Raw genomic sequence first — 26,238 nt, 5'->3', positions numbered from 1 at the left:
TTGTTAATTGAATGAGAAAGAATCGCTTTCAGAATATAATTTTTGAAAAAAGGAATTACTTGTTTGGGTTATCATTTATCAAGTTTAGATTTGACTAAAACCTTTCTCTTGAATTATATGTAGTTGTAATAAGCAGCAGCAGCCGCAGCAACAGCAGGAGTCGCCATACAGAACATGCATTGCACTCAGCATGAATAATAGGTTTTTTTTACGTTTTTGTTAAATAATGGAATGCAGCAGATCAAGCAGTGTCAGCAGAAAGACCAAGTAAGTTATTTGTTGGCACAGGACCAATTTAAAAAAAAAAATAAACTTTAGGCGATCTCTGTAACAGTAAAGTTAATAAGAGTACAAGCACGAGATTTTCAGTAGAAAACACGAGATGAGAAGATAGAGATCGCGACTTCCAAAGAAACCACATATGCTGGACTACAGGTGCGCCGGCAGCTCGCCGATGTGCGAGGTCACTCATTCTTCTTCTGGGCCTGCAGATGAGGTGCTCACTCAGCATCAGTCAGCATTAATCTAAAACACAGATAAATGAGGCATCGGTTACACGTTCGATGGAAACAAGACGACTGTAAACATGGTTAATAAATAATTGAACTTTGACAGTGTTTTACTCGCGTCAGAGACGCTTTGCAGGTTCCAGCTGGTATCCTCAGTTCGCGCAGAGATGTCTCCGTTCGGCCCCTCTGTCCTCCTAATGGCTTTACATTTCTGACTTAAAAACATCTTCAAGAGAATTCTGCTATGCAGACAGTATCGCTTTGGCTTGTCAATCAAACGAGCTTGGTCAGTTAGAGGGAAAACTAACAGAGGGCCCAGCTATTTAAAAAAGTGCAGACCGAAGACCAGCACCTGTAAGAGCGAAATTTTTCAATAACAAAAAAGCTAACACTGAGCTCGAGGCACAATTTGATGGCAATATTCTCAGTCACAAAAAAATTCCAAGCATCTTGGCATCACGCTCAACCGAACTCTGCCTTATAAACAAACACTTGGAAAGCACGGTAGCCAATATAAAAACTCAAAACACCATTCAGATACCGTGTGGCACAAACTGGGGTGGCTTCACTGGAGATTTTTTGTACATCGGCTCTTGCACTGACTTTTTTCGGCCGTAGAATACGTTGTTTCAGTGCTGTAAATAGCTGTCATACCAACCCCATCGATGTGCAGCTCAGCAACATGATGCGGATGATTATTGGAACAAACACTCCAACTCATGTCTACTGGCTTCCCCTGCCAATGAATATATATCCAACATGGATTTGTAGAGTTCAAACCCTGATTAGAGAGTAAGGAACTACCCATTCATCAGAAACACCTGTCTTACGAAGAAATAGGCTCCGTTCGAGACACCCGCTACTACTGTACATTACAGTAAGATATCACTGAAATAAGAACTGCCAACACATCGGAAATTACCAAGAACAGGAATGATTCGAGTAACATTACTTTGATACTGTGGTTGTCGAACTTGACAGGGAACTGTGGGTTAAATTAAATAGAATGCATACTGGATGTGGTCGGTACTCTGACTTACTTTATGAATGGGGTATTGAGGAGTCTCCGAGTTCTGACTATGCTGCAGTGAAATAATCTATCAGACATATGAGAGAGGAATGCGTCCTACGATGCTACAAGGGCAAGTGGAAAGATATTATGAATGCCAGTGCCGCAACGACGGAACAGGTTCGAAACATAGATACTAATATTTTGTCAATTTTTTAAAAATTTAATGACCTTCATTGAATATAATAAACGTACTTCATGTGTGTGCCATACGAGTAATTGTAATATGAGATACGTAGTTCATCAATTGCTTGATTTAGTTCTTATTTGAGAAACATAATGCGTAAAGTTACCTTAGGTTGTGGGAGTAATACATAGGGAGAACAATGGGAAACTCACAAGTTACGTTAATTTTAATTGAATCAGGAAGCGGAGTTAGTCCTCTTTGCAGATAATGCAAGCATTATTGTGAAGCTAACAAAGAAGCATCAAGAGAATGTAAATGACGTTTTTGTCGGAGTTACTGAATTAATGAATAATGTTGCCAAAATTGCTAGCTTCAAGCTTAAAAAACGCAGTCCCCCCTCCCTTTACTAAACTAGAATACCAACAAGAAATAATAAAATTACAAGTTCTTCATGTTTACATTGATGAAAACTTAAACTGGAACAGCCATGTAGCACAGTTGCTAAAACTTTTGGGTTCGGCTACTTTTTCCATGAGAGTAGATGCCATTTTCAGAATAAAGAAGTCAGTGATTTAACATAACTTACATATTTTCATTCAGTGGTAGCCTATGGGATAATATTGTAGGGTAACTCCTCGTTTACGCAAAATTAAGTATTCATTGTACAAAAGAAAGTAATTAAAATTGTATGTGGAGGTCACAAAAGTACATGCTGCAGTTATCTCCTTAAGCAGTTATGAATATTAACCACAGCCTAACAACACATTTAAGCACTTAATGAAACTTGTTGTCAACAGTCCATGTAAGTTTTAGAGTAATAGAGATATGCAAAGATACAACACCAGAAAGAAAAAATGCTGTGCATTACTCTTAAATGAATTTAACTACACAGGAAAGGGTGAAATATGCAGGTACAAATTTCTTTGACATCTACCTACAGAAATAAAGTATCTGATAGATAGAAAAAGTGTATTGAAATATAGATTGAAGACCTTCTCCCCCTAAAAGGTCTTCTACAGCCGACACAAAACACAAGAAAGGAAGGGCTCGAACACGGTGAGAAAAAAATGTTTATTATGCTTAGTTGAAAAATAAGAACGAAAACAAACAACGGTCTTCACGAAAGAGGGTGTTCGAAATTACGACTCTAGACCATGATGCAGACTTCACATTCCCAGCGCATGGACTTCCTTGTGAATTACTTCCGCTTTCTACCAAGTCCTAGTAAACGTATACTTAGAACATAAAATATTTTCCAAAACAGGAAGAATGTCATACATCCGCTTCCAAGATATTTCGTAAATTGGTTTTTACAAATAAAATACCAGTTTTGAATATAACATAGGCGTTGTATTATGGTTTAACATCAAGCGCCGGCGTGTCGGCCTAGAATGTAACAGCAGAGAAGGTTGTGAGACGATATCAGCCAATAGTACGCTGACCAGGACCGCACCACGACAGGAGCGGCGCTTATACGAGGAGAAGTGCCCCTCCAGCCAGCCTCGGGCACACTAGAAGACGAGCCGTGATCCAAATGATTAAGCCGTGACTTGCGATCTACACACATTAAAAAAAGTTTTGCATCACCCCGTTTCAAAGAACTTCTGAAGATAGACGTTGACTGTAGATATTGTATCACAGACACAATCCCTTTTACTGTTCAGAGATGTCACTAATCCCGACCAAAAATGTAAGCAGCCATGCATGAGCAGCGTCTATTAGACTGAGGGGGTCCGAAAGCCGATCAGTTCCAATCATTTCACCAGGAAGAAGGTACACGGCTCATGTTGTCTGTAGTTCAACCATGTCCATACGGTCAATACCGCGGTTTGATCGCGTCCGTGTTGTTACTTTCTGCCAGGAAGGGCTCTCAACAAGGGAAGCGTCTAGGGGTCTCTGAGTGAACCAAAGCGATGATGTTCTGACATGGAGGAGATACAGAGAGACACGAACTGTCGATGACATGCCTCGGTCAGGCCTCCGAAGGGCTACTACTGCAGTGGATCACCGCTACCTACGGATTATGGTTCGGAGGAAAGCTGACAGCAACGCCACCATGTTGAATAAGGCTTTTCGTGCAGCCACAGGACGTCGTGTTATGACTCAAACTGTGTGCAATAGGCTGCATGATGCGCAACTTCACTCTCGACGTACACGACGAGGTTCATCTTTGTAACCACGGCATCATGCAACGCGTTACAGATGGGCCCAACAACATGCCGAATGGACCGCTCAGGAGCAGCATCACATTCTCTTCACCGATGAGTGTCGCATATGCCTTCAACCAGACAATCGTCAGAGACGTGTTTGGAGGCAACTCGGTCAGGATGGATCCCTTAGACACATTTTCCAGATAGTGCATAAGGTGGAGGTTCCCTGCTGCTTTGGTTTGGCTTTATGTGGCACCGACGCAGGCCCCTGGTGGTCGTGGGAGGCACCGTAACGGCTGTACGATACATGAATGCCATTCTCCGACCGATACCGCAACAATATCGGCAGCATACTGGCGAGGTATTCGTCTTCATGGACGACAATTCGTGCCCCATCGTCCACATCTTGTGTATGACCTCCTTCAGGACATGAACCTTGTTGAACATGTCTGGAATAGAGTGAAATGGGCTGTTTATAAACGATGTGATCCAGTAACCACCTAGGGATCTACTCTGAACCGGCGTCGAGAAGTGGGACAATCTGGACCAACAGTGCCTTGATGAACTTGTGGATAGTATGCCACGAAGAATACAGGCATGCATAAATGCAAGAGGACGTGCTATTGGGTATTAGAGGTTGCGGTGTGTACAGCAATCTGTATCACCACCACTTAATGTCTCGCTGTATGGTGGTACAACATGTAATGTGATGTTCTCAAGAGATGGGTGGAAATGATGTTTATGTTGATGTATATTCCAATTTTCTGTACACGCTCCGGATCTCTCGGTACCGAGGTGATGCAAATTTTTTTTTAAATATGTGTATGTTAATTGCTTGCATAGAAATTGCATAAATCAAAGGACGTTGATTATGCGCATGTCACCAATTGCTTGCGACACCTCCTTGTAAAACGTCATGCGTAAGTATTGTCAATTTATTGTAATAAAAAGCATTAATATGATTGCTTGAATTACTGTCTAGCTATCCGGGAAAACAGGTTCCTATGCACCCTATATTAGACGAGTGAGCAGGATCCTGCACTGGTGATGAGTTATCAAAAGATCCTAGTGCCTGGCAGCTATGGAATTTTTTTTGTGTTTCGCTGGCGACTTAATTCTCTCTTGTCTTTACTTTGCAGGGACGTTAACTTGTTTTAACAGTCTCCTTTACTAATCAGTGTTTTAAGGTGGCCGTTGCAGAAATTTACTTTATTTTTGTACTTATTTTTCTTGCTTGCCTTGTCTTTTTCTGCATTTCTCTCTTCCAAAATACCCACCACTGCTCAGGTGCCACAACCGCCTGTCTTAGAAGCAACACGCTAATGCAGATGTTTCAGTTTCAGACTCAGCAAATATCTACACTGCTCAACAAATTGCAGCAGCTACTGGCCAAGGCTGTGGGACCGACAGAACAAGCACCACCTACAGCTACAGCTATACCACCTTTTCGCCAATTTCGTGAACAAGAGGAGGAATGGCTCGAGTGGTTGTAACAATTTGAAGCCCACATAATTGCTCACAACGTACCAGGCACTGTGAAAAGCCAATACTTTCAATGGTAGGGTTCAGACACATAAACAAACTTTTCCCGAACGCCACTCTGAATGAACTTCGTTTGATGATGTTGTAGATTCGCTAACTAATGAACTATTATGGCCAACAAGTGAATGTGGTAGCAGCTAGGTATCAATTCTTGAATTATAAAAAACTGTCGGAACAAACCTATCGCGAGTGGGTAACAGAACTTCAGGGCATGACGAGGAAATACAAGCTAACATGTGCTTGTAGTGCTTTATATTCAGATGTGTTGTTGCATGATGCGATCATGTACACTGAACCTGATGTCAAACTCAGAACAGATTTTGAAACAGCCTGGTCCATCATTTCAGCAAGTAGTGCAAATAATAGATCAGTACGATTGAGGTGTACTGTCAGCTGATAAATTTCAGCAGCCAGCAGTTTGTCACGTTGAGACCCTTGCTTGTGACAGGCCCATTCAGTGGAAGCTTGCACTCGCCACGCTGTGTAAACACCTCTCTACATTGTGTAAGCTGCTCACTAAACAGGTGACTACACAGGCTAACAGAATTAAGCCTTGCCCTCGGTGTTATTCATTGCACAAAAGCAAGACTGCCCTGCTGACAATCTCAGTGTTATGCTTGTGGCAAGAAAGGACATTTACAATCCGTATGTTTGTAATAGAAAAAAATAAGAATTCAGCCCACTCACAAAACTCTAGTCTCAAGCGTGTGTTATTGAAGCAGTATATTCAAAATCTGCAACAGGCATTAGAAAACCGAGCAGTTGCTCCAGGGATAAGCCAGTCCAATAAAACTTTTGTTCAATTACTTCCCCTAGTGGGGACTGTTTAAATGATTGATTGTATAAAAAGTTATTGATTGAATACCGTAAACAACTGACAAGTGATTCAAGGCTACATTGGACAAGGATCTTCGGTGGCCGAGACCGTGTAACAAGTGGAGTGAGTCAAGTACTCTGGCCCTAAAAATGTGGATAACGCAATCTGAATTTATCTGACTCTGAGCAGACTTTTGACTGATCAAATCTACTGTAGTTTACATTGGTGCAGCTGGGAGCAAGTGGCGATTGAGATCTGTATGCCGCAACAATGCCAGAGCGGCAATAGATTACCCTGTTTGCTTGATGTGGTGATGTAACTTGCAGCTGGCGAGATGTGTATGGCGGAGGTGAGACGTGGAGGTGGCACCTGTGAATCGATTGTGGCCACAAAAGAAATGCAAAAATCTCACGGTCTAGTGATCAGGCACATGGATCGCAATTTACTCTGTACTAGAGCCCTGAATTCACAGTAGATTTCAGTGTGTGACACACCTGTTCGCTGGTCATACCAAGGACCAATTTGGCTCACTTATATGACAGAGCGCACAAGGACACCAAACGTCGAGACTGGTAAACCAAAAACGAATAATTGTGCCCTCAGCAAACGTGTAGTCCGAAACGTTTGAAGTCATACTGTCAGTACAGTAAGAACTTCACCATAGGCTCCCCAGTCTAACACCTCGCAAGTGAAGTTAGTCTTAGGACAGGTCCCAAGTACCAATCACACATGTCAGAGCTTCCACCAGAAGTGCTTCCAGACCATAAGTCCCACACCATCCAGAGAAATATTCCGGTTTCTCGCAAAGTGCACTAACGATATCGCCTTCACGCCGTCTTGAGCCAGTCACACGGCTCTCGAGGCGCTAAATCTCCCCTTCCACATGACAGCACAAACTCATGTCGAACGAGGGCAAGAGTTACGAAACCTGCGTCTCTGAAAAAAAAACCGCCAATTACCGGCATTTTTAAGTTTTCGCAGAGGGGGAAGATGATTTTCTCCAAAGTCATGTCGCTTCCCACAGCAACAAGCGAACAGATACAATCTTAAAGGTCTTTATCTAAATCGCCTGTGCATAGGGGCTTGTTAGTTCTAGCTATGAGGTGTAATAAAGATTCTATCTCTAAGCGTTTCTCAGATGCCAGAGTTCCTCATACAACCAAGGCGGCATATGGAAGTGGTTCACAGGCCTACTTGCAGTATCAACGAACACAAAAAATTGTGAATTTGTATTATGCGTGGCTCTGCAGATAATGCCCAGTTTACAACTTCACTTTATAGACGCTTTCCTTGAGACTGTCACCCCAGCCCAAGCTACTGCTGGCACCACGACAGGTAGCTCAGCATTGTTCTGCTGGAGACCTTTCTGGATGAGGGGCTGCCCTGTCTGCCCTGTATGGCTATGAACCTGTCTCGCAAGATTTGCTGAGGGATGGGTTTGCCGCCAACTGCTTTCAACTCCCAACATGCCGTTTCTGCAAGCTAAGAAGCATATAAATACCTTATGCTTTTAGCACCCTACCAGGCTCCAACAACGTCTGCTTTGGCTACTAACTTTCTAGAGTACCGCTCAAGGTGCATTAGGTTGTAACAAAACCTTTAATAATTTTCCATATATGAAAAATAGGTGAGAGCGTAACTTGTCCTCTCTAATTGCCCTCTACCTGCCATTGATTTCTGCATGGCTAGTGTCTCACGGCAATATTGTTTAGTGTGACACAAACCAGAGGAAATCACTGAAAATAGTAGGAGAATGTCATCCTGATAACCGATATATATGTGAAAAAGATAAGATAGCCAATCAGGATTGCCCATAGCTAAAACACATCGTTGCTTGACCTCATTCACTCCAGGGGTCATTCACTCACATGACGCTGCAGGCCAGCAAGAGTACATGAAAACACTGCTGTGAGTGTTATGAATTATGTTAGACCCAGGGGTCATTGCTACGTCACAGACTCACATTAAACATTTCATAGACAGTTAAAATACGTTTCAGCAAGGAAATATACCCATTAACACCATATCCTGAGGCCTGAGATGTCTAATGTCCCTAATCATTTGCATTGTCGTGGAGTATGAACTGTTCTCTCATTTGGTCTCAATCATCAAAAACATACATTCTCAGATTCTTAATGACAAAGGAAATTACATGTGCAATCTGTTTGTCTTATTACCTAAGTTGTGTAAATTTGAATACTATTTTCTGTGACATGAAAACAGATACAGGCACATAATCACAGCATTAATAAATGTTGAAGTGTAACGACGTATTAGGTTCCGTTTGATATATGACCATGTGCAGACTTCGTCACCTACGTCAGTTACAACCCACTTCAAAAATGATTCATATTCTTTTTAAATTGTCATAGAATGGTTCTTGAACGAAACTGTAAAACATCAGTTGAGTCGTGTGCAAAGAATTACATCACTTGGGCCAATTGGTTTTTGTAACTTTTCCGAATTTAAATTTCGTTTGTTTCTCCTCAGAAATTATATTGACACACGTTATCTTGATCTAATCGATATCAGAATCACACATTAAATAAACTTTTTAGATTCAAAGTTTCGGTGAACGACGTAAGAATTACTAATCTTGTCAAATATATTATTAATCCGTTCACACAATTCTTCATAAATAAATCTTCAAGACACGTGTTTCAACTTTAATAGCATACACTATTTTATTAGCTTCCTACACATACAGATGTGAACTTGAGCGTTGACAGACAGTGACTAACATTTCAATAAGATTAAGATCTATATGATGTCATTGTTGTACAAAAAGAGTATAAAACTTCATTTTTAATTTTTAGAAGCACGACGCAACAACTCGGTTCCAGGATCTTCTGTTGCTCCTTGGCTGTCGACCCGCGACGTATAGCGGCCAGCAATTTCCTCTCTGGTCGCGGCAACGAAGATGCTGTCCCCGTTCGTTGCGCCGACCTCTCCGTACATGAAACACATAAAAAAATACAAACTTTTAGATAATTCACATTTATTACAAATAATAAGAAAACACATAAACAAAACTAAATTAAACTTATAGTCACCTGCAAACTGGGCTGACTTTGGTGGATGGGTGACGCTTAATTTCGTCCCACTGCATACCCCACCCACAAGCTCAGTTTGTCAGGTTTTAACCGAAATTAAAACTTTTCAATATACAATATTTAACTGTTAATACATTTTCCTCACATTTTACGTAACCTAGAGTCCTTGCTATTAGATAGATTTAATCCTTTTAATACGATATTGTTGTGACTGTTTATCATTTCCTCTTAATTGTGCTATTATGGTAATTCGTAACCGAATATAGCGAGATTGCTCCTCTTCAGTTAATAGTTGCTAATAAATACTAATTTAGTACGTTCTTTAACGTTGTACATTAGGACAGAGCGTTCAAATTGTGATAGATTAGTTTCAGTTTCATTTATTTACTAGAGTTATTCTTTTCAAAAATGTATATTACTACTAAGTTTCTCACAATAACTAATAGTACTATTTACTTTACGTCATTTTTTTCCCTAATGCCTTATTTATACCTGAGGTCAAGAAGAAGTCAAGCAAAACTTTCTTTGGAATCTCGGCACGGCTTTCTTTACCTTCGGACACCTTGTTGGGTAATGGCCATTTATTTAGGAGAAACAAGCGAGAGAGCCCCATTTGGTGTGTTCTATATTAACACTATTACAAACCTCTATTAAAGGCACTCTGCTATGTTCTCGTGAGCCATATAGCTCTGGATGCCCATGGTCCCTAAAACTATTAACCATCCCCTTTGGTTCCTACTATCCGAGTAAATTTAAAATACGCAAAATTCCTTTAGACCTAAGAGCAAAATTTCCTCCATATAAATCCCCCCTTTTAGTTATCTTTCTCTTTTTGAAGTACCAGTAGATTATTGTAGAACCCATGTTTAAGCTTTCTGTCATTTATTTAAAATAACACGTAACTATCACGAAAAACTTCACATGAATAAACTATGAACACTCTTCCGTGTGTAACATATACTAAATATTAACTTATTTAGGAATGAAGGGTTTCATTTGATCAACACTATATAATCCTTTAATTACACCTGATGAAGGTTCCATAAGAAGTAATGCTTTGGGATGTACAATCTTATGTACAACATATGGACCTTCAAAGATCAAGAAGAATTTTCTACATTCCTTACCGATCTTAGAACTTTTAGGATGAGATCGTACTAACACAAGATCTCCTACCTGAAATGAGGGTTCTATAGCCTGTTGATTATAACTTTTAATTCTCCGTTCGGCATTTTTTACAATCTGTTCGCAAACTTTTTCGTCTGGGATACATTGTTGGATCTCATTTACTGGTGGCCAAGGTAAAGCAGCTAGTAAAGGCTCACCTATAATTCGTTTGCCTAAAATTTCTATAGGTGATAATCCCGTCGCTAGGTGAGGCAATTCATTTAATATCTTTTCGAATTCAGGCATTAGTTTGGCCCACCGAGTATGTTTATGTGCACAATAAGTTCTACATAATCGTCCTAGTTCTTTCATGACTCTTTCTACTAAATTACTTTGAGGGTGATATTTCGAAATTAAGATATGTTTGATTCCATATTGTCTTATCATATCTTGAAATCTTTGACTAATAAAGGCACTACCGTTGTCAGACATAAGTCGTTTAGGAATGCCCCAGTTAACAAAGTAATTTCGGGTGAGGCAGCGTATAACGCTTTCTGTATTCGCTCGTTTCAAAGTATACAGTTTCACATGTTTGGACCAACATTCCATTACAACAAACACATATGTTAATCCTCCTGAACTCCGAGGCAGAGGGCCGAAAAAATCTAATGATAGTAGATCCCACAAACCTCGAGGAATTACAGCATATAATTTATAACGCTTGGATTTGTTATTAACTTTAACCTTTTGACAGGTTTCACAAGCCCTAATAATACTTCTCACAATACGTGACATATTTTTGAAATAATAATACTTCATTAGATGTTTAATACATTTATGAATTCCAAAATGCCCGTAACCTTCATGAATATAAGTAATTAACTCGTCCACAACAGTTTTCGGAATGCAGATTTTCCATCTCTGGTGTTCCCTCTGTGCTTTCCAATACAACAAGTCGTTAAAATATAACCACACACCCCGGGTGTTAACTGTTTCGTCCCCATTATTAAGGTTTTGTATAAGGTCCCTATATTGATCGTCATTTCTTTGATTGCATCTAACAGCAGTTACTATCCGTTTAACCTTACGTTCGTTCTCCTTAGTTAAAAGGAAATAAACATGGTAATTTGTTCCTGGTTCTTCTGCAATATTAATATTCTCCATTCCTACGGGAAGCCTTGACAAAGCATCTGAAACTACATTCTGAGATCCCTTTATATACCTAATTTCGTACGGAAATTCTTGCAAGCATAATACCCAACGTAATAGCCTACGGTGAAGTAACCGGCAATTGTTCAAAAAGATTAAAGCCTGATGGTCAGTATATACAACTGTTTTTCTTCCCATTAATAATCCTCTAAATCGTTGAAAACCCCATACCACTGCGAGAGCTTCCTTCTCGGATACAAAATAATTTCTTTCATGTTTATTTAAAGTTCGACTAGCGAATCCAATAGGCCGATATAATCCCTCTTCATTGGTCAGATCACCTTGGAATATTACACAAGACACACCATAATCAGAGGCATCCGTACACATACCAAAGTCCTGATCGAAATCTGGGTGGTATAACATTTTGGCTTTGGTTAACGCTCCTTTTATCTTATTAAAAACTTCCTCTTCCTTTTGTCCCCAGAGCCATACTGACTTCTCTTTCAATAAATCTAGTAATGTAGGATTAACAATATCCTGCCCTGGAAGAAATCTTCTCAGAAATCCTACCATTCCTAAGAATGATTTCAATTGTTTCCGATTTCTAGGACTCGGGCATCGAGCAATAGCTTCAATACGTGCTGGGTCTGGCCTAATACCTTTACTGTCCACTATATGCCCCAAAAATCTCACTTCCTCCTTTCCGAAGTAAGACTTAGATAATTTTAAAGTAATTCCTCTGTCAATTAAACGGTTAAACAATTCCCGTAATATCGTTACGTGTTCTTCCCACGTTTTAGTAGCTACCAAAATATCATCTACATATAAAATAATCTTTTGTAACAATTGCTGACCCAAAGCAGAATCTAATGCCCTAATGAAAGTTGACACTGATATATTAAGTCCAAAAGGTAAAACTTGGAACTGATATGATCTGCCTTCAAAAAGAAAAGCCGTATATTGCCGTGAATCCGGGTGTAATGTTACTTGATGGTAGCCAGAGGTTAGATCCATTGTACTCATATAACGAGAACCAGCGATCTTAAGAAGTACGTCCTCCATAGGAATAGGTCTGTCTCTTTCCATCTCTATTAAGTATATCTAACTGTTCTAGATATCCTAACAATTCGCACGGCTGTGACCATTCTCTTTCTATCATTCTTTCCTTTACGTAATACGGTAACCTACTAATTAGGACTCGTATTAAATGACTTTCAATAATTGGTTCTTCAATTAATTTAGCACGGTTTAAATGCCATTCAAAATAATTCCTATAACCTCCCCACCGTTTAGAATATGGAGGAGGGTCTAACAACTCTAAAGTTAAGTGTTGTTGTTTTCCTCTTGACCAATAATTTTGTTTAAATTGCTTAACAAAATCATCCCAATCCCTGAATTCATTTCTATGCAGTACTGCCCATTCCGCAGCTTCTGCTTCTAAATGTCCTATTACAAATTGAATGCGTTTTTCACTACTCCATTTAGAAGATAATGATGTTTCAAAAGCTTTTATAAAGATTATAGGATGAAGTTCGCCTCCTGGTTTGAGTACAGGAAATCGACTTGCTACATTTGAATTTGTCGTTATGTCATCCAAACATTCTGCGAGAGAAATAGTCGGATTTTGTTTAGATTGCAGAGACGGAGTTGCATCGGATTGGCTTGCCGTGATTGCTTTATTCATATTGTTGTCGTCCGAGCTAGCAAATTCGATGCGACTGTTGTCTCTGATTATGTTATTACCTCTGCTACCTGAAATGTTCTCGTTATTATCTAATTCCGATAACCGTCTAGTAATTTCCTGTATCCGCATTTCTGTATTGGATACGCGATTAGCTAATATCGATTCTTCACTGTGCTCACGATGTGAACGCTCTGTACCTTCATCAATGTTATTATCTTTGGCAGTCTCAAGGTTACTGCATACTTCAGTAATTAAAAATTTCATGTTTTCGATTTCGGTATGGTCCTTTTCTACTTGATGGGTTAATGTCTCTAATTCTACATTATCTATTGAAGAAATCTCTACAGGTTTGGTAGAGACCTCTTTAATAGATTTCGATAATTCTCTGCGAACAGTTTCTGTTTGCATAGAAAATTCATCTCGTAACATATCGTTATTTTTCTGTATTTCATTTACAACTAAGATATTGACACTATCTAGTCTCTCGGTTAAGTCAGTGATATCGTTTCGCATGCGAGCTTTTTCCTCGCGCGATTCCTGGATATGTTCTTCTAACCTTTTACAATTATCAGCAATCTTATTACTAAGTCCTACTAGTTTTTCCTGCATTTCAACTTTAGAAGACTCTATTTTACCACTTAATTCTCGACTGGTTTCATTAAGATGTTCCTGTAACCTGTCTGTCGATTTTGTTAGCTCCCCTTTAAGTTCCTCTTTTAATCTAGCAGTAGATTCTTCGTTAGACTGTTTTAATCTAGCAGTAGATTCTTCGTTAGACTGTTTTAATTCCTGTTTTAGTTCCTCTTTTAATCTAGCAGTACATTCCTCGTTAGACTGTTTTAATTCAGCTAGGAAATCCCCGTTAGATTGTTTTAATTTAGCGATCGCCCTAAAAAGGGCTCTCATGCTCCTATCGGACATAGATTGCTCTTCGTCTGACATTTCACTTCCCGACATTATTGTAAGATATTAACTATTTACACATGCAGACTTGGAATCAACAATCCTATAAAGCACACTCCCTATGTACAACACTCCACTTCCAACTTGAAACAAACTCACCGGACACTAATATTGTAATTTGTAGTTCTCGATGATCAGTGTGCTGCTATGGGCTGCAGATGTAACAGCCGTCGATGCAGCCGCTGAGATGCTGCGACCCCGCTTACGCAACCGGCAGGACGCTGAGTCGAACACCGGAAACGTCGCTAGCTGCAACCACGCCCGGCACCGCCGTAGACAGGCGAAGCCCTCAGCAACACCTCTAATACCAGCCGGAGGAACGCCCCGCAGCTGACGTACTGGGCCTATTAGTTTAGGGAGAAAAAGAGTTGTCGAGGTTTGCAGCGTTCAGCTGCTGCCCAACAGATGCGCCTTCTCGTGGAACCACTGCGTGACCGTACTGCTTGGCTGCGCTCCGTCAGATGCCCACACCCGCGAAGTCGCCGCTGGCTGGTGAAGGCTCCACGAAACTCGCGTTGACTTCCGAAGGACTCTTGATGCTTTGTTTCGTACCTGTGTGCCTTAGTTGCACACAAGTCCTGTTTCTAAGGTCGCCACGGTGTGGTGTAACGACGCCTTAGTTTTCGTTTGATATATGACCATGTGCAGACTTCGTCACCTACGTCAGTTACAACCCACTTCAAAAATGATTCATATTCTTTTTAAATTGTCATAGAATGGTTCTTGAACGAAACTGTAAAACATCAGTTGAGTCGTGTGCAAAGAATTACATCACTTGGGCCAATTGGTTTTTGTAACTTTTCCGAATTTAAATTTCGTTTGTTTCTCCTCAGAAATTATATTGACACACGTTATCTTGATCTAATCGATATCAGAATCACACATTAAATAAACTTTTTAGATTCAAAGTTTCGGTGAACGACGTAAGAATTACTAATCTTGTCAAATATATTATTAATCCGTTCACACAATTCTTCATAAATAAATCTTCAAGACACGTGTTTCAACTTTAATAGCATACACTATTTTATTAGCTTCCTACACATACAGATGTGAACTTGAGCGTTGACAGACAGTGACTAACATTTCAATAAGATTAAGATCTATATGATGTCTTTGTTGTACAAAAAGAGTATAAAACTTCATTTTTAATTTTTAGAAGCACGACGCAACAACTCGGTTCCAGGATCTTCTGTTGCTCCTTGGCTGTCGACCCGCGACGTATAGCGGCCAGCAATTTCCTCTCTGGTCGCGGCAACGAAGATGCTGTCCCCGTTCGTTGCGCCGACCTCTCCGTACATGAAACACATAAAAAAATACAAACTTTTAGATAATTCACATTTATTACAAATAATAAGAAAACACATAAACAAAACTAAATTAAACTTATAGTCACCTGCAAACTGGGCTGACTTTGGTGGATGGGTGACGCTTAATTTCGTCCCACTACAATGTGCAGAAAAATATATACCTCACAATCAAGATAGTTCAATACACAGAAAAACACAAAAAGATATTACATAATGATATTACAGAAAGGTATCGTATCACTCCCTCCACAAGGTTTCCTGGGGGACAAATTTTAAAATCGAAAATGTCACACAAATTGAGAACATGGCACTTACGCACATGCACGAACCCCCAGGGGGTCCACAACTCTTTTGTGGATACGTGCGTGGCGAGCATGGGGCCCCGAGCCATTGGAGCCTTCTTTCTCTCCTGGGCTGCATTTCCTTTCCCTTCCCCTCCTTTCCCCTCCATGCTCCTTTCCCCTCGCCCTCTCCTCTCCCTCTATTGGTATCCTTGCTTATGTTGGCCCCCGCTATCCTCCTGGTTCTGTTGGTTTTACACTCTGGCTTTGTTGCGTAATCATCTCCTCCTTTTGGCATTCCTTGGTCCCCCTCTGGGGTTTGACCTACATTACAAAATTTCTCCTCCGTAGTGTGAGCCATTTGGGGAAGAGCACCTTACCTAGTGTCTCCGACGTGCACCCTCCTAGTGCATTCCACCTTTTCTTTCACGTCGTTGTCCGATGCTAGGGTGCATAGCCAGCACGGTAGCCAGCCCGTGTGGTGGGGTCGCTATGTACCCTTTTGGTTGAGCCCCCTGAACACACAGGGATCACACTTCTGATACCTGAGGTGTGACCTCCTCATGCATGCCTTGGAGTGGTTGCTCGTCATCCTGGAGCATCGAAACTCCCAGCAATGGCCGCCGTGCCAGACGGCCCTTGCTGTGGCTGGGTGGCACCCGTGAGGAGAGCCGCTGATCGGAGTGGGTGGTATCAGGGCGGACGCTATGCAGATGAAACGCATACGGGTCCAAAACTCTGGCCGTTCTTCTGCGGCCGTCTCTCTGCGTGGAACTGATTCCTCAAGTGCTGCTTCTCTTGCCCCTTCGGCCTTCCCTTCCATGGCTACCCCCTGGGAAGAGGGTCAGGCCCGTCGTCTAGGGGCAAAACCTTTCCCCCATTATCTAGTTTGCACCAGGACTGATGGAGATACTTTCACCAGTGTCAAACCTTTATTCTTTGTGGAACACATTGAAGACAAGTTTGGCGAAGTGAACTCCCTGAGCAAGATGCGGTGAGGTTCGTTGCTGATAAAAACTGCTTCAGCTGCCCAATCTGCGGCCCTTCGTGCCTGTACCCATCTTGGCACAATTCCTGTGTCCATTACCCCTCACCAGTCTCTAAATATGGTACAAGGTGTGATTTTTCACAGGGACCTCATCCTTCAAACTGATGAGGAACTTCGGGACAATCTCGGACGACGGGGTGTTCACTTCGTTCGGCGTGTTCAGAAGGGTCCTAAAGATAATCGTATTGATACTGGTGCCTTTAGCCTGGCCTTTGAAGGGGATACCCTCCCTGAGAAAGTTAAGATTATGGTCTATCGCTGTGATGTGAAGCCGTACATACCAACTCCTATCAGGTGTTTTAAGTGCTTGCGTTTTGGCCACATGCCTTCTCGCTGTTCCCAGGCCCCTCTCTGTGCTGACTGTGGACGTCCACTCCATGAGGGGAGTCCCTGTGTTCCCCCTCCTGTATGTGTAAATTGTCATGGTAGTCATTCTCCACGTTCACCTGATTGCCCAGTATATAGGAAAGAAAAAAAGATACAGGAGTATAAGTCCCTCGATCGTTTAACCTACAGAGAGGCCCATAAGAAATATGCACGACTGCACCCTGTGTCCATGACATATAGTTACACCTTGGTTACATCTTCACCCCTTCCTCCCCCTTCCTTACCCCCATCCTGGACCCCTCTCCTCCCCCCCTCCCCTGTGGCTCCCACACCTTCTCCTATGGGCGCTGCTCCCTCGCGAGAGCCGCGGTCTGTCGGCCCCCAGGTCGCCCGGTCTCTTTCTGTTCCTGATCTTGCTGCAGCTGGCTCCTTTATGCCACACAGCCCTCCTCGATCTCAGCCTGAAAAGAAGAAGAAACATAAGTCCCGGGACAAAGAGCCTCTGGTGTCACCGGAGGTCCCTTCCCCGACTTCACAACCGGATTCTGACCTGTCGTTCATGGATGTCGCCCCCTCCTTGTCGGTGACGGGTAGGGACCCGGCGGTATGAGTGGATTTAGCGTGTTCAGCCCTCATTTAAACCATCGTTCTGTGGTTCTCCAATGGAATTGTAATGGATACTGTCGTCACCTTCCGGAATTGAAACCCCTTCTTTCGTCCTACTCTGCAGCTTGTGTGGTTCTCCAGGAATCTCATTTTACTGATGCTCACTCACCGACCCTCCGTGGGTTCCGTGTTTTCTGTCGAAATCGGGTCGGACCCTTGCGGGCTTCTGGTGGCGTTTGTACGTTGGTCCGTACAGACATTGCTAGCACGTGGATTCCTCTCCAAACTACATTGGAAGCGGTTGCTGTTAGGGTCCACTTAGACTCTGCAGTCACAGTTTGCAATCTTTATCTCCCTCCTGACAGGACTCTTACACCTGCTGCCTTAACCACCCTTTTTCAGCAACTTCCTCCTCCCTTCCTCCTCCTTGGGGATTTTAATGCTCATCATCCTTTGTGGGGCAGTGCCTTTCCATCTAGACGAGGTCTTCTTATAGACCAATTTATTGCAGACCACGACCTGTGCCTTCTTAATGATGGCTCCCCTACTCATTTCAGTGCCGGTCATTGTACCTTTTCTGCCATTGATCTTTCTCTTTCTTGTCCCTCTCTCCTCCCTTCATTACACTGGTAGCCACACGACGACCTTTGTGATAGTGACCATTTCCCGTTGATTATCAGGCTCCCTTCCCACTCCCCGATGGACAGGTTACCTCGTTGGTCTTTCCACCGCGCCGATTGGCCTCTATACACTGCACAGGTCGAGTTTTCTCCCTCTTTGTCGGGTTGTATTGATGACGTCCTACGTGACGTGTCTGACGCGATTGTTCGCGCTGCTAGCCTTGCTGTCCCGCGCTCATCTGGACCTTTTCGTCGCCGGCAAGTCCCGTGGTGGAGTACGGCCATTGCCATTGCCATCCGTGATCGCCGTCGAGCTTTGCAACACTTTAAGAGGCACCTATCCGTAGCCAGCCTTACTACTTTTAAACGCCTCCGTGCTAAAGCCCGTTATTTAATCAAACAGGGTAAGCGGATATGTTGGGAACGATTTGTTTCTTCCCTTGGTTCTACTGTCCCTCTGTCACGGGTATGGGCTACACTTCATTCTCTCCAAGGTTGCCATCGGCAGTCCACCCTCCCAGGCCTTCACCTCAAAGATGGCATTTGCACGGACCCATTAGTTCTTGCAGAACATCTTGCGACCCATTTTGCAGTGGCGTCAGCGTCAGCCTCCTATCCAGCTGCTCTCCTTCATCAAAAACAGCTGGCTGAAACTTCCACCTTATGTTTCACCCCTTGTGAGTCAGAATCTTACAACGAACCTTTTACTGAATGGGAATTTCTTTCTGCTCTATCTTCTTCTCATGATACGGCCCCTGGCCCAGATTCCATTCATAACCAACTGCTTCAACATCTCAGTGCTCCACAATGGCAACATCTTCTTCGGGTGTTTCACCGTATCTGGCTCCAGGGTGACTTCCCTTCTCAGTGGAGGGATAGCATTGTGGTTCCTGTCCTTAAGCCTGGTAAGAACCCCCTATCTGTTGACAGCTAACGGCCAATTAGTTTGACCAATGTTGTTTGTAAGTTACTTGAACGGATGGTAGCCTGTCGGCTCAATTGGGTCCTCGAATCTCGGGATCTATTGTCGCCTTACCAGTGTGGCTTTCGAGAGGGACGGTCTTCAATCGATCATTTACTTCGCTTGGAATCCGCAGTTCGGCAGGCTTTTTCCCAGCGCCGCCATTTGGTTGCAGTGTTTTTTGACCTTCGCAAGGCCTATGATACGGCCTGGCGCCATCACATCTTACTTACCCTCCATCAGTGGGGTCTTCGAGGCCCACTCCCGATTTTTATCCGCCAGTTCCTTATCCATCGGTCATTCAGAGTTCGAGTTGGTACTGCTTTTAGTTCTCCACGGACCCAGGAGACGGGCATCCCACAGGGTTCTGTCTTGAGTGTCCTTCTTTTCCTCATTGCTATCGATGGACTTGTGGCCTCTGTCGGTCCCTTGGTCGCCCCTGCCCTGTATGTGGATGATTTCTGCATTTGGGTTAGTTCCTCCTCGATGGCATCTGCAGAGCGGCAGCTGCAGCTAGCTATACAGCGTGCCTCTGCATGGACCCTCTCAGACAGGTTTCAATTCTCTCCTTTAAAATCGCGAGTGGTCCACTTCTGTCGCCGTACTACGATCCACCCTGATCCAGAGCTCTATCTCGCTGCACAACGATTGCCTGTGGTCCCACAGTTTCGTTTCCTGGGTCTTCTTTTCGACAACAAGCTCACTTGGATGCCCCATATCAGACTCCTGAAGGTATGATGTTTCCGTAAACTCAATGTCCTTAGCTTCCTTGCCCACTCCTCTTGGGGTGCGGACCGTTCCCTCCTCCTCCGTCTTTATCGTGCTCTAGTTCTGTCTCGCTTGGGCTATGGTTGTCAAGTTTATGGTTCAGCTGCTCCTTCCACACTGCACGTGCTGGATCCAGTCCACCATCGTGGTATCCGTTTGGCCACCGGTGCCTTCCCTACTAGCCCTGTTGATAGTCTCCTGGTTGAAGCTGGGATCCCCCCCCCCCCTTTCTGTTCGGCGGTCCCAGCTTCTGGTGTCTTATGCACTCACTATCCGTTCCTCTCCCACTCATCCTTCCTATTCTATCCTGTTCCCAGACCATGGACGTCGCCCACCCGATTCCCGCCCTCGGGCGGGTTTACCGGTTGGGCTGCGCCTTGCGTCTCTTTGCCGTGATTTTCAGCTTCCTTCTTTGTCCTGTCTTCCTCGCTCCCACCCCTCCACCCCTCCTTGGTTAGTTCCTCGGCCTCGACTTCGGATGGATCTCCGGCGCGGTCCGAAATATTCCATACCCCCGGTGGTGTTCCGTTCCTCTTTCCGCAAAATTTTGTGGGAGTTTCGGGATGCTGTTGTTTTTTACATTGATGGCTCTAAATCTGCTGATCATGTTGGGTATGCCTTCACGTCCTCTGTTGGAACGGAAAGTCATCTGCTGCCACCTACATGTGGGGTGTTTACTGCGGAATTGATGGCAATTTCGCAGGCCCTTACCTTTATTAAACAGTCCCAACACAACCGCGTTTTGTTATGCATGGACTCGGAGTGGCCTTCTTGCTATTGACCGGTGTTATTCGCGCCATCCCTTGGTCTCTGCCATCCATGACCATCTCGCTGATATTCACCGTGCTGCTTGTTCTATTGACTTCCTTTGGGTCCCTGGCCATGTGGGTATCCCGGGTAATGAGCTCGCTGATCGTTTGGCTGGGGGAGCAGTTACTTACCCCCCGTTTTCTGTAGCCCCTCCTGCAGCGGATTTACGGCTTCACATCAAATCACTCTTCGCACAGTCATGGGCCAATTCTTGGGAGGGTACTCCCCTGTCTAATAAACTTCGTGCAATTAAGGTGACAACAGGCCCATGGCGTTCTTCCTTTCGCATCTCCCGAACGGACTCGACCACACTGTGTCATCTCCGCATTGGCCATACTCGGTTGACCCATGGTTTTCTTTTGCGTGATGAGCCACCCCCACTATGTGGTTGTGGAGCCTTCCAGTCAGTAGCCCACATTTTGGTTGAATGCCCCCTTCTTTTGGCTCTGCGTGCTAAGTACAGGCTCCCCCACACTTTACCTTTGATGTTGGCTGACGATTCCCGGATGGTCTCTCTCGTTCTCGGTTTCCTCCGGGAAAGTGGTTTTTATTCTAAGTTTTAAGGTTTTTAATCTCTCTCTCTGGTGTTGGGGCGGGGCGGTGAGTGCTTGGGTGTCTCCCACTGTAAGCAGTGTTCGGAGATTCCTGATTCACCTCCCTGACCGAATTCCTCTTTTCTTCCCCTTTTACTCTGTTTTTACCCTTTTCTTAAGGCTTGGTTAGTCTTTCTATTCCCATACGTACTTTCTACATTACAGCAGTTGTACCTTTTAAGTCACAGGTGGTCTTGCCTATGCTGCTTCAGCATAGTGTTGGGTTCGTTCTCTTGCCGACTTCCCTCATTTTGTTTTTTACCAATGACAACATGACTGCCTTTTTACGTTTTTTCCCTTTTTCCGTTTTATTGTTCTGACTTTACTGAGTTGTCCCATTAGCGGAATGGCGCATATTTGAAACAAGGGACTGATGACCTTGCTGTTTGGTCCCTTAAACCTCAACCAACCAACCAACCACATGCACGAACCGTGGCTGGTAGGACTGAAAAGCAGGAATTTGCACCAGTGTGGAATGGCCTCTCACTCAGCGCATGATGTGGCGGAAGTGGTCGCAGACGTCTCTGGCATTCCCTTTCGTCTTGCAGTATCTGGCGTCTGGGCAGCAACCAGCATCTTGGGCAGCTTAGGGATTGCAGCAGGACCCTTGGCCTCATCCTGGTCAGGCCGCAGTCAGCTATCAGGAACTGGCATACAGCATTGATCTTAGTGTACAACCCGCCCCCTAGTGTAGAAATACATTCAGAGGAAACGGGACATAGGGCAGCCCTGCTCTTCTCATTCGTCTCTGCATCGGAACACACACCTGCCACCATGGGACATCAGGTTAGTTCGCCATCTGTCGATGGGACATGTCACTCTCGACACCCCACTGAGTCAGTTAGGCTCAGTGCATGCATTGACTGTGGTGCCACGTGACTCACTTGTCCCTAGATTAGCGGCCTGGTGGGTTGATGGCCACTAGGGGATTGTTGTTGGCATTAGGTGGCGTCCCACTGACTGCAATGGCTTGGGACGTGCCGCCTCTACTGGGGCTGTGTGACATATGCGAGTCGGCAGGTGGGCCAGTTCAGTGACAATGGGTAGTCACCCCACACCTGGGCCGCTACAGCTGAGTCATTAAGGCTGCCTGCTCCCCTCGCCTCTTGCTGTCTGGTGTGGGCCATGACTTCTAGTCTGCCATGCTGGTTATGGAGTCTGCACAATCCTCAAGTGTGATCAAGTGCCATATTCTTTCACAAATGTCATTACCTCGATATAATCAATTTACAGAATAATGAATGAAAATTTTACTGATACATTTCACTAGAAACAATAAGAAATGTCAGCTGAAAACTAAAGCACGAAATTTACGAAACGACTTCAACACACAGAAAACTCTAAAGAAACACAGCGAGCAAACGTTTCCCAAATTTCATTAGATCGTCATTTTGCCACAAATAGCCCGAAACACCGCTGAAAACTATTAAATTTAATAACTGTGTAACAGAGCACAAATAAGTTTGTCAGTACTTAGGTTTATAGCCGCTACAGCTGCACTGCATGCCACAAAATGTAAACACACTACTGAGGCGTGAGGCTTAGACGAACGATGTAAGCACACTCACGAATAAGAGACCACTCGAGTCAATGCACAGGAAGAAAGACTGAGATTAATGAAAAGCCACGAATAAGTTACTTTTACAGCAAAATATTAACACATATAAACTTTAAAATAACTGAAGGCTAAAACTTCATCATATATTAATGAGCAATTTCAACAGCAGTCCAGCACACGTGACGTCACACCAAAGAGTGTGAATCAAATTCTCTCACATAGTGTTTCTTTTAATATGCAGAAGCCCCTTTTGCACATGAAATTGGAGTGCTGTCCACCTGGTAAACTGCTGGAGCAGGCCGTTTTGTCCACACAGATAATAATTGTCTGCCTGACAGGACTGTAGTACAACTGATTCTCATGGTCCTCACTCTTGGTTCTGTCCAGAACTCACTCATTTGTATCCATGTAGGAACTGGCTCAGACACCTTCAGTCCTTGCCTGCCATTATGGACACCCCCTGCTGCCACATAAGTCCAGCCCTTGGCCACATGCTGCAGGTTGTCCACTGCATCACCACAGCTACAGTGCTCGCCTCGAGAAGATGTTGCCAGTTACACTTGTGGCAGCTGACTCTTCCATAGCCCATACTCACAACCAGCTCAGACCTAGCCCTGCTTACAACAATCATATGTCTGACCCCTCTGCCATCTCACAGGTCCAGTATGACAATTTATATAAAATGACACTCTGGAGGCAAGGAAATATGCCATATGAAAATTGTTCAAATTGCTCTGAGCACTATGGGACTTAACATCTAATGCAGGCTCATCCAAGAATTGAGCCCGGCGGGCGGAAGGCAGTGTAGTTCAGCGCCCCGTCCGCGACTGTGTGTCGCTAGTGTCGGCATAGGAGCGAGAGGCAGCTGAGGAGCGAGTGAGACCGCACAGCACTGCTCTGCCCTGGACTGTCCCGCGGTCAGATCCAACGTAAACGAAGTAACAGAGGAAGCGCACCTCTGTAAAAGAGGCCGATGAGCAGTAAAACAAGTAAACCGTTTACCGTTTAGGTCACAACTAGTGATCGTGTGGCGGGATTACTACGCAAAGCTTTAGACAACAATATGCAAAACAAAAATCAAAGAACATCTTAGTTGTTTTCTGATCCACAGGTTCATTCTATTAGTACTGCACATGCACACTCGTCATGTGTACAATAGGCGTCTTCTGAAAAGTATATCAGTTTCTTAAATGAACTAGACCCATAAATATTCTATTTTAGAAATAATTTAATGTAAGGTATATAGTGTCAAATTCTTATTGTTAGCAGTTACAAGTAAATATTCTTTGTTATACTTCGAGCTACATCTTATTGTATCCCTTTTCAGAGTTTAGAAATCGGATCCTTAGTTTGCTTTTTTGTATGTAATAATTTCAGCCGACCTAGTTTGAAAACTTATTAAAGAATACAATTAAGGTTATAAAGATCTTTAATTCTTACAGTCAACATTGTTAAAGAAAACAATTAACATTTTACACTTTTTTTCTTTTTCGAGGAAACGATTTTGTCTATGTTTGGTACAATATTCCGTGAGACTGATAACCTCAAAGAATTAGGCAAATTTTTATCGCCAAGTAATGAACGGTTCTTAGTTTTAGCAAGCTTTAAAAGAGAGAAAAAGCGCTCACAGATATATGTGGAACCAAACATAGAGAGAACTTCGGCCGCGTGCTTGTGCGAAAGAGGATATTTCTCTCGTGGAAGACAAAGTCATCCTAAGTTTTACACATAAGAAAGCGGTCCTTCAGGCGGATATCTCACTGCGGGTCAATGAGCTCTAGTTCAAGCACTTGTGAGACGTCGTCTGCCCGAAGGGAAATTGGGCGAACAAATATAAGGCCGGTTGAAGCTCACTTATCTCCAAAAATCTGTTTTAAAACTTCTTGTAATTCGGAAATTGTTTGAACATAATCTGAAAAATCCTCATCTTCTTTAATGATGTCTAGTGCACCAAAGTGTCCACAATTCTTCTCGCGCAATTGTTTTTCCCACAAAATAAGTTTTTTTGTGAAATGCTTGAATCGTCTGCACTAAATTTTTTTAAATACATGAGGTTCCGATAACATACTAAACATTTGGCATAATTTTCGGCAGCATTACACAGGAAATTAATTTCCCTCTCGGGTTTAAATAGTGCGGACGCGCCGCTCCTTTTACGTTTCGTCTGCTGCTGTTGACCATCTCGATCCACTGTAGCCTTGCGTCTGTTGACTAACGACTCTGTGTCGCTTTTTGACGGCTGCTGGTGCAGCGGTCTGTCGCCTGTACGAAGCGCCCGTACAGCGGGATGGCGAGGCTCGGCGTTCGGTCTGCACGGCCAGCTAAGCGACACGGCTCGGCCACTGCGACAACATACGAATTCGCCCGGAGCGCTGGCCGCGGGCGATCGCGGGCGCTGGCGCCCCAGGGGCACAGTTTGGACGAGCCTGATCTAAGGTCATCAGTCCCCTAGAACTTATAACTACTTAAACCTAACTAACCTAAGGACATCACACACATCCAAGCCCGAGGCAGGATTCGAACCTATCACCGTAGCAGTCACGCAGCTCCGGACTGAAGCGCCTAGAATCGCTCGGCCACCGTGGCCGTCTATGCTATATCATTAGACATTGAAAAATAGCGTAGTATAGTTATATGATGAGGTGAATTGGAGTTCACCCCATGATTATAGCCGGGATTTGGTGAGACTGATTGTTAAGTACCTCAGGAATACCAGGATTTTAACTAAAGAAGATACAGAAGCCTCTAAGAAAATTAAAGGGTTTGATGAAGGCAATGAAGTTGTAGAATTTTAGTTGGTTATTCCAGCTTACGAGTGTGGCTTGGCCATGGCAGTTGTGTAAAAGAGATATAACAGTGCGGTCAGGGCAGACTTTTGGAACAATTCTGAATAGAGAATGGGTATGATATATAGTAACACAAGACAGCTCTTTGCAACGAAATGAGTTCAGTGACCAAGTGAAGGATGCATTAATGATTTGCATTTGGGTATGCAACCGAGTTGTTGATTCTGCTTCAAGCATAATTTTTGCGTCCCATCCAGTCTTCTCCTTGAGGTGAAGCTACTTGTGTTGTGTGTAGTTGCTGCTTGGACTCCCACTGGGCTATAGGGTCCACCAAGTGTATACATAACAACACAGCTTGCAGAACCAAGAGAATACTGGGTTGTTCGTTAAAAATTGT

The sequence above is a fragment of the Schistocerca piceifrons genome, chromosome 7 (assembly GCF_021461385.2).
Source record: "Schistocerca piceifrons isolate TAMUIC-IGC-003096 chromosome 7, iqSchPice1.1, whole genome shotgun sequence".
NCBI classification, from domain to species: domain Eukaryota; kingdom Metazoa; phylum Arthropoda; class Insecta; order Orthoptera; family Acrididae; genus Schistocerca; species Schistocerca piceifrons.
Note: the sequence above shows the minus strand (reverse complement) of the source record.